The sequence below is a fragment of the Argiope bruennichi genome, chromosome 7, assembly GCF_947563725.1.
Source record: "Argiope bruennichi chromosome 7, qqArgBrue1.1, whole genome shotgun sequence".
Lineage (NCBI taxonomy): Eukaryota > Metazoa > Arthropoda > Arachnida > Araneae > Araneidae > Argiope > Argiope bruennichi.
In genome coordinates this window covers 128345927-128354535 of record NC_079157.1, presented here as the reverse complement: position 1 = coordinate 128354535, position 8609 = coordinate 128345927, and positions in this window count along the sequence as shown.

Below are 8609 nucleotides of genomic sequence, written 5' to 3'. Positions count from 1 at the left end.
CATTATTCATAGAGTTACTATGAATCACTCCAAATCATATATTTGAAAACAATATTATAAATTTAAAATATTTCTATATTTTATCGGAATTTTAAGAGTCAAGTTCGCGCACGTGCGCAGAATCTACTAATATTCTTAGCATTGTGCTTTTCAAACGAGATTTACACAATACTTAAAACTTATTGCCGAGTCGTAATGAGAATCTTTGACCCTTCAGAAGCTCTCGAGGTACGAGTCTTGGTGGCTAGATCGGCAGGGCGTGTCATTGTATTTTGCTGGTATTCTGTTCGAATCTCGAGATCGACAAACAATTTATATATTTTCTTTTTTTAAAATAAATTTTATCTTTATTTCTCCATTATTCATAGAGTTACTATGAATCATTCCAAATCATATATTTCAAAACAATATTATAAATTTAAAATATTTCTATATTTTATCGGAATTTTAAGAGTCAAGTTCGCGCACATGCGCAGAATCTACTAATATTCTTAGCATTGTGCTTTTAAAACCAGATTTACACAATGCTTAAAACTTATTGCCGAGTCGTAATAAGAGTCTTTGACCATTCAGAAGCTCTCGAGGTACGACTCTTTGTGGCTAGATCGGCAGGGTGTGTCATTGTATTTTGCTGGTCTTCTGTTCGAATCTCGAGATCGAAAAATAATTTATATATTTTCTTTTTTTAAAATAAATTTTATCTTTATTTCTCCATTATTCATAGCGTTACTATGAATCATTCCAAATCATATATTTCAAAACAATATTATAAATTTAAAATATTTCTATATTTTATCGGAATTTTAAGAGTCAAGTTCGCGCACATGCGCAGAATCTACTAATATTCTTAGCATTGTGCTTTTAAAACCAGATTTACACAATACTTAAATCTTATTGCCGAGTCGTAATGAGAATCTTTGACCTTCAAAAGCTTTCGAGGTACGAGTCTTGGTGGCTAGATCGTCAGGGTGTGTCATTGTATTTTGCTGGTCTTCTGTTCGAATCTCGAGATCGACAAATAATTTATATATTTTCTTTTTTTTAAATAAATTTTATCTTTATTTCTCCATTATTCATAGCGTTACTATGAATCATTCCAAATCATATATTTCAAAACAATATTATAAATTTAAAATATTTCTATATTTTATCGGAATTTTAAGAGTCAAGTTCGCGCACATGCGCAGAATCTACTAATATTCTTAGCATTGTGCTTTTAAAACCAGATTTACACAATACTTAAAACTTATTGCCAAGTCGTAATAAGAGTCTTTGACCATTCAGAAGCTCTCGAGATACGAGTCTTGGTGGCTAGATCGGCAGGGTGTGTCATTGTATTTTGCTGTCTTCTGTTCGAATCTCGAGATCGACAAAGATTTTATAATTTTTCTTTTTTTCAAATAAATTTTATCTTTATTTCTCCATTATTCATAGAGTTACTATGAATCATTCCAAATCATATATTTCAAAACAATATTATAAATTTAAAATATTTCTATATTTTATCGGAATTTTAAGAGTCAAGTTCGCGCACGTGCGCAGAATCTACTAATATTCTTAGCATTGTGCTTTTCAAACGAGATTTACACAATACTTAAAACTTATTGCCGAGTCGTAATGAGAATCTTTGACCCTTCAGAAGCTCTCGAGGTACGAGTCTTGGTGGCTAGATCGGCAGGGCGTGTCATTGTATTTTGCTGGTATTCTGTTCGAATCTCGAGATCGACAAACAATTTATATATTTTCTTTTTTTAAAATAAATTTTATCTTTATTTCTCCATTATTCAGAGAGTTACTATGAATCATTCCAAATCATATATTTCAAAACAATATTATAAATTTAAAATATTTCTATATTTTATCGGAATTTTAAGAGTCAAGTTCGCGCATATGCGCAGAATCTACTAATATTCTTAGCATTGTGCTTTTAAAACCAGATTTACACAATGCTTAAAACTTATTGCCGAGTCGTAATAAGAGTCTTTGACCATTCAGAAGCTCTCGAGGTACGACTCTTTGTGGCTAGATCGGCAGGGTGTGTCATTGTATTTTGCTGGTCTTCTGTTCGAATCTCGAGATCGAAAAATAATTTATATATTTTCTTTTTTTAAAATAAATTTTATCTTTATTTCTCCATTATCCATAGAGTTACTATGAATCATTCCAAATCATATATTTCAAAACAATATCATAAATTTAAAATATTTCTATATTTTATCGGAATTTTAAGAATCAAGTTCGCGCACATGCGCAGAATCTATTAATATTCTTAGCATTGTGCTTTTAAAACCAGATTTACACAATACTTAAAACTTATTGCCGAGTCGTAATAAGAGTCTTTGACCATTCAGAAGCTCTCGAGGTGCGAGTCTTGGTGGCTAGATCGGCAGGGTGTGTCATTGTATTTTGCTGGTCTTCTGTTCGAATCTCGAGATCGACAAATAATTTATATATTTTCTTTTTTTTAAATAAATTTTATCTTTATTTCTCCATTATTCATAGAGTTACTATGAATCATTCCAAATCATATATTTCAAAACAATATTATAAATTTAAAATATTTCTATATTTTATCGGAATTTTAAGAGTCAACTTCGCGCACATGCGCAGAATCTACTAATATTCTTAGCATTGTGCTTTTCAAACGAGATTTACACAATACTTAAAACTTATTGCCGAGTCGTAATGAGAATCTTTGACCCTTCAGAAGCTCTCGAGGTACGAGTCTTGGTGGCTAGATCGGCAGGGCGTGTCATTGTATTTTGCTGGTATTCTGTTCGAATCTCGAGATCGACAAATAATTTATATATTTTCTTTTTTTAAAATAAATTTTATCTTTATTTCTCCATTATTCATAGAGTTACTATGAATCATTCCAAATCATATATTTCAAAACAATATTATAAATTTAAAATATTTCTATATTTTATTGGAATTTTAAGAGTCAAGTTCGCGCACTTGCGCAGAATCTATTAATATTCTTAGCATTGTGCTTTTAAAACCAGATTTACCCAATACTTAAAACTTATTGCCGAGTCGTAATAAGAGTCTTTGACCCTTCAGAAGCTCTCGAGGTACGAGTCTTGGTGGCTAGATCGGCAGGGCGTGTCATTGTATTTTGCTGGTATTCTGTTCGAATCTCGAGATCGACAAATAATTTATATATTTTCTTTTTTTAAAATAAATTTTATCTTTATTTCTCCATTATTCATAGAGTTACTATGAATCATTCCAAATCATATATTTCAAAACCATATTATAAATTTAAAATATTTCTATATTTTATCGGAATTTTAAGAGTCAAGTTCGCGCACTTGCGCAGAATCTATTAATATTCTTAGCATTGTGCTTTTAAAACCAGATTTACCCAATACTTAAAACTTATTGCCGAGTCGTAATAAGAGTCTTTGACCATACAGAAGCGCTCGAGGTACGAGTCTTGGTGGCTAGATCAGCAGGGTGTGTCATTGTAGTTTGCTGTATTCTGTTCTAATCTCGAGATCGACAAATAATTTATAATTTTTCTTTTTTTAAATAAATTTTATCTTTATTTCTCCATTATTCATAGCGTTACTATGAATCATTCCAAATCATATATTTCAAAACAATATTATAAATTTAAAATATTTCTATATTTTATCGGAATTTTAAGAGTCAAGTTCGCGCACATGCGCAGAATCTACTAATATTCTTAGCATTGTGCTTTTAAAACCAGATTTACACAATACTTAAAACTTATTGCCGAGTCGTAATAAGAGTCTTTGACCATTCAGAAGCTCTCGAGGTACGAGTCTTGGTGGCTAGATCGGCAGGGTGTGTCATTGTATTTTGCTGTCTTCTGTTCGAATCTCGAGATCGACAAATAATTTATAATTTTTCTTTTTTTTAAATAAATTTTATCTTTATTTCTCCATTATTCATAGAGTTACTATGAATCATTCCAAATCATATATTTCAAAACAATATTATAAATTTAAAATCTTTCTATATTTTATCGGAATTTTAAGAGTCAAGTTCGCGCACATGCGCAGAATCTATTAATATACTTAGCATTGTGCTTTTAAAACGAGATTTACACAATACTTAAATCTTATTGCCGAGTCGTAATAAGAGTCTTTGACCATTCAGAAGCTCTCGAGGTACGAGTCTTGGTGGCTAGATCGGCAGGGTGTGTCATTGTATTTTGCTGTCTTCTGTTCGAATCTCGAGATCGACAAAGATTTTATAATTTTTCTTTTTTTCAAATAAATTTTATCTTTATTTCTCCATTATTCATAGAGTTACTATGAATCATTCCAAATCATATATTTCAAAACAATATTATAAATTTAAAATATTTCTATATTTTATCGGAATTTTAAGAGTCAAGTTCGCGCACGTGCGCAGAATCTACTAATATTCTTAGCATTGTGCTTTTCAAACGAGATTTACACAATACTTAAAACTTATTGCCGAGTCGTAATGAGAATCTTTGACCCTTCAGAAGCTCTCGAGGTACGAGTCTTGGTGGCTAGATCGGCAGGGCGTGTCATTGTATTTTGCTGGTATTCTGTTCGAATCTCGAGATCGACAAACAATTTATATATTTTCTTTTTTTAAAATAAATTTTATCTTTATTTCTCCATTATTCATAGAGTTACTATGAATCATTCCAAATCATATATTTCAAAACAATATTATAAATTTAAAATATTTCTATATTTTATCGGAATTTTAAGAGTCAAGTTCGCGCACATGCGCAGAATCTACTAATATTCTTAGCATTGTGCTTTTAAAACCAGATTTACACAATGCTTAAAACTTATTGCCGAGTCGTAATAAGAGTCTTTGACCATTCAGAAGCTCTCGAGGTACGACTCTTTGTGGCTAGATCGGCAGGGTGTGTCATTGTATTTTGCTGGTCTTCTGTTCGAATCTCGAGATCGAAAAATAATTTATATATTTTCTTTTTTTAAAATAAATTTTATCTTTATTTCTCCATTATCCATAGAGTTACTATGAATCATTCCAAATCATATATTTCAAAACAATATCATAAATTTAAAATATTTCTATATTTTATCGGAATTTTAAGAATCAAGTTCGCGCACATGCGCAGAATCTATTAATATTCTTATCATTGTGCTTTTAAAACCAGATTTACACAATACTTAAAACTTATTGCCGAGTCGTAATAAGAGTCTTTGACCATTCAGAAGCTCTCGAGGTGCGAGTCTTGGTGGCTAGATCGGCAGGGTGTGTCATTGTATTTTGCTGGTCTTCTGTTCGAATCTCGAGATCGACAAAGATTTTATAATTTTTCTTTTTTTCAAATAAATTTTATCTTTATTTCTCCATTATTCATAGAGTTACTATGAATCACTCCAAATCATATATTTCAAAACAATATTATAAATTTAAAATATTTCTATATTTTATCGGAATTTTAAGAGTCAAGTTCGCGCACGTGCGCAGAATCTACTAATATTCTTAGCATTGTGCTTTTCAAACGAGATTTACACAATACTTAAAACTTATTGCCGAGTCGTAATGAGAATCTTTGACCCTTCAGAAGCTCTCGAGGTACGAGTCTTGGTGGCTAGATCGGCAGGGCGTGTCATTGTATTTTGCTGGTATTCTGTTCGAATCTCGAGATCGACAAACAATTTATATATTTTCTTTTTTTAAAATAAATTTTATCTTTATTTCTCCATTATTCATAGAGTTACTATGAATCATTCCAAATCATATATTTCAAAACAATATTATAAATTTAAAATATTTCTATATTTTATCGGAATTTTAAGAGTCAAGTTCGCGCACATGCGCAGAATCTACTAATATTCTTAGCATTGTGCTTTTAAAACCAGATTTACACAATGCTTAAAACTTATTGCCGAGTCGTAATAAGAGTCTTTGACCATTCAGAAGCTCTCGAGGTACGACTCTTTGTGTCTAGATCGGCAGGGTGTGTCATTGTATTTTGCTGGTCTTCTGTTCGAATCTCGAGATCGAAAAATAATTTATATATTTTCTTTTTTTAAAATAAATTTTATCTTTATTTCTCCATTATCCATAGAGTTACTATGAATCATTCCAAATCATATATTTCAAAACAATATTGTAAATTTAAAATCTTTCTATATTTTATCGGAATTTTAAGAGTCAAGTTCAAGCACATGCGCAGAATCTATTAATATTCTTAGCATTGTGCTTTTAAAACCAGATTTACACAATACTTAAATCTTATTGCCGAGTCGTAATGAGAATCTTTGACCCTTCAGAAGCTTTCGAGGTACGAGTCTTGGTGGCTAGATCGTCAGGGTGTGTCATTGTATTTTGCTGGTCTTCTGTTCGAATCTCGAGATCGACAAATAATTTATATATTTTCTTTTTTTTAAATAAATTTTATCTTTATTTCTCCATTATTCATAGCGTTACTATGAATCATTCCAAATCATATATTTCAAAACAATATTATAAATTTAAAATATTTCTATATTTTATCGGAATTTTAAGAGTCAAGTTCGCGCACATGCGCAGAATCTACTAATATTCTTAGCATTGTGCTTTTAAAACCAGATTTACACAATACTTAAATCTTATTGCCGAGTCGTAATGAGAATCTTTGACCCTTCAGAAGCTTTCGAGGTACGAGTCTTGGTGGCTAGATCGTCAGGGTGTGTCATTGTATTTTGCTGGTCTTCTGTTCGAATCTCGAGATCGACAAATAATTTATATATTTTCTTTTTTTTAAATAAATTTTATCTTTATTTCTCCATTATTCATAGCGTTACTATGAATCATTCCAAATCATATATTTCAAAACAATATTATAAATTTAAAATATTTCTATATTTTATCGGAATTTTAAGAGTCAAGTTCGCGCACATGCGCAGAATCTACTAATATTCTTAGCATTGTGCTTTTAAAACCAGATTTACACAATGCTTAAAACTTATTGCCGAGTCGTAATAAGAGTCTTTGACCATTCAGAAGCTCTCGAGGTACGACTCTTTGTGGCTAGATCGGCAGGGTGTGTCATTGTATTTTGCTGGTCTTCTGTTCGAATCTCGAGATCGAAAAATAATTTATATATTTTCTTTTTTTAAAATAAATTTTATCTTTATTTCTCCATTATCCATAGAGTTACTATGAATCATTCCAAATCATATATTTCAAAACAATATCATAAATTTAAAATATTTCTATATTTTATCGGAATTTTAAGAATCAAGTTCGCGCACATGCGCAGAATCTATTAATATTCTTATCATTGTGCTTTTAAAACCAGATTTACACAATACTTAAAACTTATTGCCGAGTCGTAATAAGAGTCTTTGACCATTCAGAAGCTCTCGAGGTGCGAGTCTTGGTGGCTAGATCGGCAGGGTGTGTCATTGTATTTTGCTGGTCTTCTGTTCGAATCTCGAGATCGACAAATAATTTATATATTTTCTTTTTTTTAAATAAATTTTATCTTTATTTCTCCATTATTCATAGAGTTACTATGAATCATTCCAAATCATATATTTCAAAACAATATTATAAATTTAAAATATTTCTATATTTTATCGGAATTTTAAGAGTCAACTTCGCGCACATGCGCAGAATCTACTAATATTCTTAGCATTGTGCTTTTCAAACGAGATTTACACAATACTTAAAACTTATTGCCGAGTCGTAATGAGAATCTTTGACCCTTCAGAAGCTCTCGAGGTACGAGTCTTGGTGGCTAGATCGGCAGGGCGTGTCATTGTATTTTGCTGGTATTCTGTTCGAATCTCGAGATCGACAAATAATTTATATATTTTCTTTTTTTAAAATAAATTTTATCTTTATTTCTCCATTATTCATAGAGTTACTATGAATCATTCCAAATCATATATTTCAAAACAATATTATAAATTTAAAATATTTCTATATTTTATTGGAATTTTAAGAGTCAAGTTCGCGCACTTGCGCAGAATCTATTAATATTCTTAGCATTGTGCTTTTAAAACCAGATTTACCCAATACTTAAAACTTATTGCCGAGTCGTAATAAGAGTCTTTGACCCTTCAGAAGCTCTCGAGGTACGAGTCTTGGTGGCTAGATCGGCAGGGCGTGTCATTGTATTTTGCTGGTATTCTGTTCGAATCTCAAGATCGACAAATAATTTATATATTTTCTTTTTTTAAAATAAATTTTATCTTTATTTCTCCATTATTCATAGAGTTACTATGAATCATTCCAAATCATATATTTCAAAACAATATTATAAATTTAAAATATTTCTATATTTTATCGGAATTTTAAGAGTCAAGTTCGCGCACTTGCGCAGAATCTATTAATATTCTTAGCATTGTGCTTTTAAAACCAGATTTACCCAATACTTAAAACTTATTGCCGAGTCGTAATAAGAGTCTTTGACCATACAGAAGCGCTCGAGGTACGAGTCTTGGTGGCTAGATCAGCAGGGTGTGTCATTGTAGTTTGCTGTCTTCTGTTCTAATCTCGAGATCGACAAATAATTTATAATTTTTCTTTTTTTTAATAAATTTTATCTTTATTTCTCCATTATTCATAGAGTTACTATGAATCATTCCAAATCATATATTTCAAAACAATATTATAAATTTAAAATATTT